Here is a 12,903-nt window from a genome sequence, read left to right as displayed (position 1 = left end):
TTGCTATCATATGAACTTTTACGTATTTCAAATGTCTCTTACAATTACACGATACTCCGCATTTGAATACAAACAACTAGTTCCTGTTTTTGCGAAATAATATTGTGATCATTCATCACTTTATTTTCTTAAGAAAAATATAACTAACATTATTTTACTAAGGTACAAAATAAACTCACAAGCTAACAAATATTTTGATTTTCTTTTTTTTGTGTGTGTATTAGTGCAAATCTACAAGAAGTATCCGCTTAAGATGTCAGTAAATCTGAACTTATGAACTGAAGGAAAGAAAACAGCACCAGTCGCCAGTTCTTGGGCTGCTCTATTCAACTAGTGCGATTTGACTGAGTTTCACAAAACCTATGACCTTCAGTGCAGGGTGCGACTGTAGTTATTTTGTGGTAAAAGGACGAGAACCATGGATCCTAAAGCCACAGTCCGGCAAGTTAACAAGGTCACGTTGGGACCCAAAAATTACCAAGCATGAATATGGGGTACAAAATATGAAAGATCTAGTGATCCACGTGATTGTATCACAAAAGTTCAATTTTAAGAATCTTTTTTTTCCAACTTTTGTATTAATCTTCCTTCAGTGCTATTCTATTGAAGAGATAGTTAAAAATAAATACAAGAATTAGTGACAGTTTACCTAATAAAATTTGTGACGTCAAAATACTAATATTTTAACCCTAAGAAAATTTGAATAAATTTAGATTAGTTTCAAAAAAATACTTAAAAATTACGCAATAACATTCTCGTTAATCTACAGGCTAAAAACACCACTACTTACCCATGATGTTTTTGTAGGTTTATATAATCTGTGGTCAAAGAATTTTATCTGATAAATCAAAGTTTGAATTTAATAAGATAAATTATCCATATCTCGTTACGTGTGTTGTTCTTTCTAACAAACGAAACATTCACAGACTATTAAATAAGATGGATTATTAAAGTATCTAATCTCACGCAAAACACGAACACGTATCAAGTTACTAGTTCTTTAACATTCATATAACTTGAAACAGTTTCTCAATGACGTTTTTTAATAAAAGCGATGTTAATTAATTTGTTAAAAATTTAGAAAATTTTTTAAATTGAATCATTAGTAACTTACGCAGACTATTACATATTAAAAGATAAAAAATACTGTACAAAGTTTTATGATCTACATAATTACTGGTCAGAAAAATGACTTTTTGACCATGTAACCTGTAATTTATCAATCACTCGCATGTAAATTACTTGTTATTTTTGTCAAACACAATTATGTAAAAAATACATTTAAATAATACACAAAAGTTTAAGTTATCTTAAGACGAAAAATTAAAGATATACCAATACATTTTAAATTACTGATTTCAACCAAAATGGTTGAAAACCATGGTATAACAAAATAATCCAGATTACAATGTGGGTAACTCATAGTTAAACTAATTGAAAAATAATAAAAGTAATTTCAAAGCAAGGATAAAGGAAAAGTAGGTTTTACACATTCCATCACATTGATTCAATGCTGCCTGTTAAAGAACAAAACGAAAATGATTGAAGTCACTCATTTTTTATGCAAGACGCGCAGTAGACCTCAACAGAACTGAGTGGGATTAAGTGTGATATTAACGGTATTTTTCACATATTTATTCATTTGTATGAATCATTACAAAAAAGTACCCGATCCCAGTAACGAGAAAAAAATTTAAGTTACTCTCTCAATTTAAATTATTTCATGGTTAACTGTATTGTATTCTTTCTTTCACTCAGAGCCAAAGCTCTAAACCACTTAACACCGCTTACCTTAAAAGGTAATTGTTGAGTATTTAATCATAATAAAAGTCGCTCAACAATAACATACGCTAAATTTAGATTTTTATTTTTTAAATAACGTCACCTTTTGAAATGTAGATGATAGTGTGGCTAATTCCTAACAATTTAGTGAAGAATATCCTACTTGAAATAAAATGTGACAACATTATTCATGTCTGTTCTCAACTTATTTCAAAAGTGAATGTAGAGATTTACCTGCGTGCGCAGGTTTTCAAATAGAAAAAAGATGAACACTCGTACGGACACCACAGTTCGCAATAAATAAGATAAAAGACCTTGTAACCAAAATCACGATGTATAAATACGCTGAAAAAATATGCCTAAACATCCAATGGAATCTGTAATCTCAGGGTTAGAACAAACAGTAAAAACCACTAACTCAACCATCAATGCGAAAAATTTAGGTTTCAAAGTATTAAAAATGTATTTACAAATGAAATAGTCTTAGTGACTTCTCACAGTCCTATATAATGTCACTCGATTAGCATACATGTTTTATACGCTAATATTAATACAAGATCCATTCATCACTGCTGCTCTAATAATCAGATATTAAATGTTAGTTTGACAAATTGAGTCATTAAAATTATCAAGTATCCAATGTTATTATTTTTGTTCTTTTTTACAGATATCAAAGAATATATATACATATATCAAAGAGTAAATTAATCTTTCCTTAAGTGACTGTTTTGGTTGCAGTATTTTTCCATATAGTTATAACCAACATCAAAAAACAACATCCATTTGCAACGCATTTGAAACATTTATCTAATCAGATTACTGTAAAAGAGAGCACACCATTGCAACACGATTTACTTTCACATGTAGTTAATAAAAAGTTCGTTTACTCTAGCTAACAAGTGTCATCCACGTGAAGTTCTAGTAGATAGTGAATTAGAATTTTATTAAGCTGACACATAGCATTCTACTATACTGGTCCACATAATTTGATTAGTGGAATGCCTTTTGTTGTTTTTATAAAACCGGGATACGACATATTATCATACAACCGCAGTATTCACTTGAATTTCATGTCCGGATTTTCATTCTACTACCACATAAATTACTTATCTAACTTGATAAGAAATAAAGAGTTTTCTCATGCTTTCATAAATATCATATAACTAGCTGGATGAAGTAAGCAAGAGTCTGCAATGTGGCACGTGACCTGTTACCATGCAAACTGTGGAACTACCAGCTTCTTATTACCGTCGGGTAAGGAAAACGACTTCTCTTCCCAGGTTTGTTTTAGGTACTAAGTTAAAGTAAATACTCATCGCTCTTATAAATAATTCATGTTATTGATTAATAATAAAGTTCCTAAAACGAGGTCCTTACATGTATACAAAAACTTGTATTCATGCAAAACGTTGTCATGAAAGTTTAAAACCCATTATTCCATTAAAAAACCAAATATGCAACATATTAATCTCGAGCCCTCTCTATTATTTCCATTTATTAGTTCCATAGTTTTATTTTTCTTTCACGTGCTAAAACACCACTAAGTTGTTTTTCATAAAATCTACCCATAATTCATGCTACAACGGTAAACTTGGCATAGCTTCAAGAGTCCAGCCATTCTAGAAGCAAAGAAACTTATTCCAGAAATTGATTTATGCAAGATTTTACTTACATTGCATGATTTATATCTATAAAAATATGGTGAATTATTAGGATTAATTCAGTACCCGAAAAAGTAATCATTAAAAGATAACCTCACAACGCTGTATGCATATTAACATATAAAACACAAAACTAACGTAAATAGGAAACAAGTTGCTCGAGAACTTGGTAACCTCTAGCTCCTCCAAAAGAATGGGGAACAATACTGATGATGGGTCAAAACTTGTACATTGTTTCACGTGTGATAGACACCTGTATCCGCAACCCGCCTACAGAGTGCATGCAATATGGTACTTAGGTTAGATAGTGAATCATGTGTTGAGTAGCATGTACGTGCCACGTGGAGTATTCATGATATTTTTAAGCGTGTTGGAAAATAACGTCTAACAATTCCTTTCCTATTCGTTCCTGGAAGGAGGACATGTACCTGAGGAGGAAATTTTAAAAAGCCGTCGCTCGAACAAAAAAGTTTTTTACACAATTGCATCACACGCACAAAGTGCAATTACAAAAGAGATAAAAATATATTATAAAAACGCCTTTCTCTCTCATTATCACTAACCAAGATTGTATTTTCATCATATGTAACCACGTGCAATTTGCACACTTGTTACCACGATCTATTTCGATGTAGTTAGGTTTATTTTCTATACGTACTATTTTCGTCGGATCTTATACGCTTTTTAGCAGACGAGCAAAGAATATATAGAAGATGACCTACGAAAAACATTAAACACTGGTAATATACGTCGAGCTAAATCTCTTGGCAAATGTGACAGTAGTTTAATAAGACAGGATTATTTTGAAATGTAAGCTTTAGCAAAAGGAATTATAATTTACACTTTTTACACAATACATAGAGAAGGTTGTACTAGAAGGCACTTTTGAATCAAGTTTTCAACTATAAATGCCAACATAACAATAGTTCTATAACAAAAATTAAGAAAGGTCCATGGTAACGTAACCTCTCACCCGTAATCCCCCCATAGAAAGAAAAACAAACAAAATCCTTTCATGTCTTCGCAAATTAGTTCAAAACTCACATAACTTTATCATTAGCACGTGAGAAACACAATCACTGGACATCGTTGAATTCGTAAAAACTAAGCGTTTTGCAACATCTTTCTGAGAAAACGATCATGTTACACAAGTAAATCATCAGAATCACGCAAATAACTCCTATTTTACTCCCATAAACAGAACGTTACGCAAATTAATATACCTCTCACTAATTTTACAAAACCTTCAATTTAAAAATATTGTAAAACATGAATCATCAGTAGAAGATATCTGTTCAACTTAATCTAATTAACTGTAAAATGTAATAAAACATTTTAAAAAAGAAAACTGTTGGATGAACTCCACCATCATCAACAGAGAAGCTCTTTTAACAACTGAAAACTAGTTTCAATCGGTACTTTTATTTCCATGTTCTTTTTCAGTTTTGAATGGTTTCAACAATATATAACGTTTCAAACGCCATCTCGAATTTTCTTAAGTGAATGTTTTACTTGGATATAGATAAAAGAATTAATTAAGAACTGGAGTGCCTCCTATGCTTGACATAGAGTCAAACCTTTTGAGTTCTCCAGTTTTCATGAACACTACCAAATGTAAAGTTACATAAGATCTGGATTCAAAAATAAACAACTTTTTTATTGTAAAAGTCTATCAAGTCTAACAAACACCTGCTAATCTAAACGAAAATTATTGAATCTATTATTCGTGTAATGACGAAAAAATACTACATCAATAAGACAAAATATCTAATTAAATCAGAGGGCTAAATTGTATGTATAAAAGTGTAAATTTAATGGTAGCAAGTTGTAACATCTATGTTGCGCATTAATACTGTAAACGTGTTATTAGTTTTTTCATATATAAATTCACCAGCATGAAGTACGTATGTTAAAAAATATATGGTTGTGAAGTTGAACAGTAAAATACGTGGAAACGCGCTCAATATAAGCAAGCGAGCCTCTTGTCACATACAATCATGGGGCAAATCACTATCGGCTCTCGAAACGTTCGCAATTTCGCAAAATTCTTTAAAAAAAAGAAGACAAGCTCGTGATGAGATTTAAAGGTGGCAATAAACACGTCGCATCGTCAGCTCTGTCTGTACGAATCTCGAAGCCCATATGTTTTAAAAAGAAAAGCACATTTTTCACATCAGAGCTAGATGTTACATGGATACGTTTTGCCTATTACAGACTTAACGAATGGAATTTTAATTTTTCTGAGTTAAAACTGAAGAATTCAAGATAACTGACAGTTACATGGAAAACTGTAAAACGTTAGTATTACAAAGGTGTCGCTGTTAATATTATTGTACTCTAAAATGACCACTACATAATAACAGCACGACTCATATTCGTGAATATTTTTTAACTTCTAGATTTTCTGAAAGTAGGAAGTTGCATATACTCACATGAAGTTACTGTTCCGCGTGTACCTCAACATGAAACAGATTCCTTATGTTCAGCATATTTACATAACTGGCCTTTACAGCTCTTAACTTCTACATGGGGTTTACAGATTCAAAACTGCTACTGGATCAGTTATCACAGAATTCCAAGCAAAATATAAGGAAAACAGTTTATACTGGTTCACTCAGCGAGTAATCAATAGTATGAAAACATGGGTCGTTGTGAATTAAGTTGAAAAAAACGAGAGATTATTTGTAACTGGTTGTTAATAAATTACACAATGAATATCACATATTGAGATTCACTGTCAAGAAAACCCAACAAAATCAGATGTATATGGAATTGATCATGAGTTTTTTACATGATGCGCAAGCGTGACAGACGTTCATTTGTTATCACTGTGCGCAAATTATCGTCTTTAATGAATGCAAGTACTTTCGAAAAGATGCCATCCAACGCCAAATCTGAACGTCTGAAAAGTACACTGTGGTACTCTAGAAGTAAGCAAATAACAACCCACGTCCCTCCATCCCCTAAAACAACAAATATGATGCTCAACTTATTATATGAATATTAAAGTACTAGTGTATAAAGCCTAAAAATATAATTACTGATTTCTACAAGTTGGGAGCTTCTAAGTGATCGGCTACATGCAATGTATATAAACCTTATCTACCATACATATGAAAGTATACAAAGCAGATATAATACAGCCAATATTGTGCATAATTCACATCTTTCAAATAAACTAATACAAGTAGACGATCTCAAATCCTGCAGCCCGAAAATCGGAATGCTCCAGAAAGAGGCTATTCTGGTGAATACCTCCCTTAGCTTGGAGAACTTCCTGACAGCCGGGCTTTTTTCTGGTCAGTGATGTACACTTCAGACTTGAAATTACTGAACACTGCACTAAAGAGTACTGTACAAATAGGTAAATATAAATATGTAAGACATTTGTTTTTGGCCTAACTTTAGATTGAGTACTGGCATAGCCGCTTTGTTTGGTGGGAAGTGGCAATTTGATTCAGTACATGCGGTTTCAGTTCAAACCTGCCCTTTGGCTGTACAGCCTTCTCTGTGTTAACTTGAAATTTAAGAAATTTTCAACTTACTTACCCTCAAAATAGTAGTACCTTATTTTGTTATTCTTATTTTTATTTCAATTCATTTTTCTTTACTTTGTAGAGCAGTCACCTTCCCACAAGTCTGCTAGCAGCGAAGAGTGATATAGACGTGGGACGTTGTGGGGTTGAAAACCCACATCTCGCTCTACTAATTTCTATTGCTACTCTCTCGTTTCCTACGTGAGACTGGCGAATGGAGGTTAAGACTGAGAGACCGTGTATCCTCACCACAGTCACCTCCAAAAAGACATTTTATAATCAAACATTATAACTTGTACCCTGGGATCTTCTCAGTTAGCGCTGCGTTTTTTATTTTTTTTGTTTCGGCTTGTTTTTTTTAAGTTATAACGTGTACATACATATACACAGATACATACAATAACAATACAAACAACCCCATCTGTATTTTTTTCGAAACTTCTAAAGTCACAACTGTGTGTGAAAAACAAGTTCAACCCAACTTCGCAATAATAAAATTATCACATTTTCCACACAATGTCTTTCTTTTCTCTTTTTCTTCTTGTAATAACATACACTGTATGGTGAAATTATCTAAGCCTCATACAGCATATAAAATTAAATACAATACTTGAAAGTTATAAATGTAACAAGAATTACTGAGAATGGAGTCACGTGAATTCTAGTCTGCCTTTTTAAAAATATTTTTATAAAATGTCAAAGCATAATATTTGGGGGTCCACGACCGTTGGTAGCAGGGAGTCTAACATTATACGAGTTGATCCAATTAAGTACTGATAAGGTCCTCCTTTCGTTTAACATGAAAAAAACGAGTAATTAAGCCCATTTTGTTTGGTCAGTTATTTTAGTATTGTAACAGATACAAAATTTATCCACACAATGCAATATGTGAGCCCCATATGTACTGATGCAATATTACAAGTCGGTAATATGTGAGATAACACTCATCTATATGAATCAAACTGTAATCTTTTTTTTTTTTTTTTTTGGAGGGAAGGCTGTGAACACCTGATCTACTTCAATCGAAAAGTAGGATTCGACCGTCGCTCTTATAATGCATCCACAGCGCCAAAGAGCGGAACGTGATTTTGTAGAAACAGAACGGAAACCATGGACCTTCAGACTCGCAGACTGACACATTAGCAACTCCTGACCTACTTAGCAAAAACACAATACTAATAAATTACTCCACAAAAACAAGTCATGCACTTCTTTGAATAAGTGAAGATAGTGTTTCAGCGAACATAAAAAATGCAATCCTGCAAATACCAGAGAAATAGCATGTACAAGGAATATTAACAAAAACTTAACGTAGAACTTTTTTTTAAAAAAAAAGCTTTTAAAAAAAATAAAGTAGTCGATGATGTATATAGACAAACCTAAAATACTCCCAAGAAAGATCATTTAGTTTTGATCAGTATGACCAAGTGCATTAACAAATTTCTATTTCAAGTTATGGAATAAGTAGATATAATTAATCACAAAACACTGGCGTTTTTTTTTAACGTTTTAGATGCCGTTATAGGTTTATATAAAAATATATGTTATTGTGTAGTTAATTTAATAAATAATAATATATCATTACCGTCTGAGGTAACTGGAAACTGCGACTGCAAAATAAATTGGTACTGTACGCTTGTAAACTGTGATAGCATTGCAAAGTGTTTTAATACTAGCACCTCGTATTACTTAGTCATTGAAGAAAAAATGTCTACAAAACACATCGAGTTAATCGATTTCCTACAAGTTACAACAAAGTTTTAACGATAATTTCTAAAAGCTCGATCTGCTTAGATCTAAACTACATTCTTTTAAATAGCTCAAAGAATCAGAATCAAGGTAATACACTGTAATAAGGAAAAAAGATATTGAAAAACTTTTCTCTTCCACAACAGCAACAAGAAATTTTCAGTGTTAGGTCATCCATGCTAGTTCGTAAGTCGTGAATAATAATGGTGGCTTCTGTCAACATCGCAGAACAATCGATCCTCTAAAGCAAGGGAATTAATATTGTGTGCATGGTTTTTATGGTCTTCGATTATGTCTGCCTTTTCTGTCGCTTCTCGACTAACGACTTCCAACACCAGGCGGCTGAGTCACTTTTTCGGAAATATAGAAATACTGCCTCCAAAGCTTGCAATACTTACGAAAACTTGTCGATTATGTAAATAAAAGCTCGTTTTTCTTATACGGGTAAAAGGGAAAACTAACATTATTATTCAGAGCTGAAAAAAAGGCAATCAGTGCAACAGTATATCAGGGCCTTTGATTCCAAATATTTGAATAGTGAACTTAAAAAAACACTTCACTGTGAAAAACCGTGTGTAACAAAATTATATTATACGTAAATGTTACAAGAGACAACTCTGAAAGAGAATTTTTGGTTTTAAATTTCGCACAAAACTGTTCGAGGCTTACCTGCCTTAGCCTTCCCTAATTTTGCTGTGAAACTAAAAGGAAGGCAACGAGTCAACACGACCCACTATCAGCTCTTGGATTATACTGATAGAAAAACGGAATTTGACCATCACTTTTATAACTTACTCATGGTATCAAAGTGCCAAGCGCGATTTGTGTGTGTGGGAGGGGAAGGGCCGCTAATCACGGAGCATCAGATCCACGCAGTACAATCCTAGCACTCTTCTTCTACGTTAAACCAAAGGTATCAACTGCACTGACCCAGCACTTAAAAATGTAAAAAAACGTTACAGCTAACCCATTTGGCCTAAATCTCCAATATTAATTGATTTAACAGGCAACATTTCAAAAGTATAATCTCCTTTAAATATTTAACATGGATAAAACATTTTTATAATATTAACAAACATACTATTAATCTCTCAAATTGCGAGAATGTTTTACACACCTTTCACACAAAACATTAAGTACTACATTTGTACAAATATACACTAGTATATACAGCTGATTTCACAGATAACTGCAATATAAATATTAGTTTTCAACAGAACATTCAGAATTTTCTTTAGGTAGAAATGTTGAGTATTATAAAGCAGATTTGTACATTGAAACTGTTAGCTACCAAAAAGTTTTCTGCTTGAGGTCTAAAAGGTTTTCTAAGGTTTGAAGTACTGAATGTTAAACAATAAAAATATGAATTATCTTTGCATGTAATGAGACATATTTGCCTTTATTTTTCGAGACAGACTTAAACAGAGAAGTTTCCACATATACCAACAAATTCGTATATTTTCCTTCATCTTAAAATCACTCGTCCAGAACAGAATATTTCGTACTTTTTTTCTCTTATAATCAGATTCTGTCTTGAGTAAGGGCTCTGGGAATTAAAAATAAGTTTGTTGTAATTTCATTAATGAGAGTATAATTCAATAGATTTAGAACTTATTAGGAGAAATTATGCAGATTAGTTTTAGAAACAGCGAGCATGTAAATTGTGATACTGTTTATACTTCAAACCAAATTTACAGGTTAATAATCGTGAACTGTATACATGTGTATAGAGAACGGTTAATACTTTTTAATTAAGTTATATTAGTGTGAAAAGTTCAAAGTTTTAGAGTTGTGTTTGTTTCTTACTCTTTAATATTTTCAAGAATAAGTTCTGAACTTCATATTTTAAAGGAATTCATTTGCAACATTTTCTTTTTTTAGAAATCAATGCTCACATTTATTTATTTATTTATAGTTTCATATTTCCTTGTGTTATTTAAACTCTAAATTTTACAATTAACTTTGTCGTTTGTTGTATTTGGGAACTGTGTGTGGAAGTTTCAAGTTTCTTTAAAATATGGACAATATATAATATTGCAAAGTAATTTTATGTTTGTTAGTCATCTAATATGGTGTTGAATATGAGAAGGTTACGCAGTTTTGATTATTCCTTTTCAAATTATTAACGTATCTATATTTTGTCTAATTATTGCATTTAGAATATTTCCTGTTCTGTGGTTATGAGTCGATTTTTTAATCCGTAGTTCATCGTTTAATTTTATGAACTTAGGACTGACACAACTCTACATCTTCCCACACGTACTGGTTTAGATACGTCAACGATGTATTTTATGGGATTGAAGACAGCAACAATCAACATTCATTTCTACAACACGTAAACAACGTTCACTGTCACATCAAATGCATTCATGAAGAGAATGAAAACCAGGTTTTAAACATGGCCGTAACAACAAAATGAAACAGTTTCAACACGAAGCTGGTAATGATATTAATATATATATATATATTGGGTTTGAACTCAACAAAAACACCTAGTGTGATGTATTTACAACACAGCATTCAACACATGTAGTAGCAGTAATTTACAACATGAACTAGAATCAATAGGTGACACATTTATTAACAAAGGTCACTTCTCTACACACATTATCATAACAACCTTAGTCCAGTAAGAAAACAGGAAGGGAAAACAAACTATCAAGGAAATAAAATGCACAAACTCTGACATACTACAAAATGGCTTAACATATCATAGCTATGTAACCAAAAAACCTCGAAAACACGTGGAAACAAGCATAAGAAAAAATAGTATTTGTAACTGAAATCGGAGCATTAAAATCAAAGGTCATTTGCGGAAGTATCTTCAAGTATTGATGCGTTACAACAAAGGCGAAACGGGACGCAACATATAAACATTTAGATCAAAGAACACAATACCCCATCACACATTTACAAACACAACACAAAGAATCAACATTGTTAACTTTAAAATATCATGCTATGAGAACAACATTTATAAAAGTATAATACAGAATTATTAGTTATTCGTGTACTAAAACAATTTGAATCAAAAGACAGGTGTCGCTATATGATTTCTAAATTGCAACAAAATGCTCGCACAGTATTTCACAAAACAGAGAAAGAAACCTGATTATGTTCACACGAATAGTCGAAGTGTGGCAAACAGTTAAAGAATCCACTCAAAAGTTGTATCTTTGGGTTTTAACTTGAGAGTTAGTTTACCCAGTTTTACAGTGTTAAAGGTTGTAAAATACTAATATTTTGAAATATTAAGTGTTAATAAAATGTACACCAAATGGAGATTTCCTATTATTTCTTGCACATCACACTATGAAGTCACCGTAAATTATATTTTTAGTTTTGAATCAACGTTTGTTTTCGTCATATTATAAACTAATATCACCTCTGACTGCAATATTTTCAACGTTATTTAAAATACTAACAACAAAGAAAAATCTAGACTGAACAAATTTTTAACGTTTTTTCTCTTCAGTAAATGAAATAACTCAAAATTGATACTTAGAACAAAATTAAACTAGAATTAACAGAATCATAATTTATGAAATATGCTAAACTTGGAGTTAATGTTAAGGAGTCAATTAATAAAAGATAATTTTATTTACTTTTCTGTGTATGTATCGTCACATACAATAACGATTTGCAACTCTCATTAGTATGTTGTTTGTTTTTTACCTGAGTTGGAGTGATATATAAATCACTTGATTACAGAAGGAAAACTATTCAACCAAAAAGATACATGTTCAAAACACGCTAGGTAAATTGTTCAGTTCACTGAAGTGGACAGAAACGTCTACAAGTTTGCACACGTGTACTTTAAATATTATTAGAAATTAATTAGTGCCGATATCGACCTCGTTCGGAAATCTTTTTTATTCACCAATAAACGAATGCCATCAGTTTATAAGAATGATAAAATAAACGAGTTTAAGTAGTTTTTAATAACATTAATTATCTTCCAAATTTTTTATCACCTGTTATTAATGTACGCTTGTGCACGAAAAGGTTCGATGTGAAATTACACAATACAACTGTTATAGCCACACAAACATCACCACGCTCATAAATAAGAAGCCACGAATAAAACAATTTGTATGCACGTAAGGTCTATTAACTAACAATGCAAAATATACACAGCACATTACTATCAGACAACTAACTTTTCACCCTCAGAA

The 12,903-nt window shown here is 31.9% G+C and overlaps 1 protein-coding gene across 50 annotated transcripts in view; it reads right to left on the bottom strand.

Moving 5' to 3' along the window:
* Window positions 1-12,903, bottom strand: part of LOC143222798 (CUGBP Elav-like family member 2) — a 316,460-nt gene that overhangs the window by 236,894 nt on the left and 66,663 nt on the right. The window lies entirely within an intron of this gene.

Source organism: Tachypleus tridentatus, chromosome 8 (genome assembly GCF_004210375.1).
Source record: "Tachypleus tridentatus isolate NWPU-2018 chromosome 8, ASM421037v1, whole genome shotgun sequence".
Taxonomy (NCBI): Eukaryota; Metazoa; Arthropoda; class Merostomata; order Xiphosura; family Limulidae; genus Tachypleus; species Tachypleus tridentatus.
The sequence above is the reverse complement of the archived record's forward strand: the minus strand, read 5'-3'. Positions and strand labels throughout refer to the sequence as shown.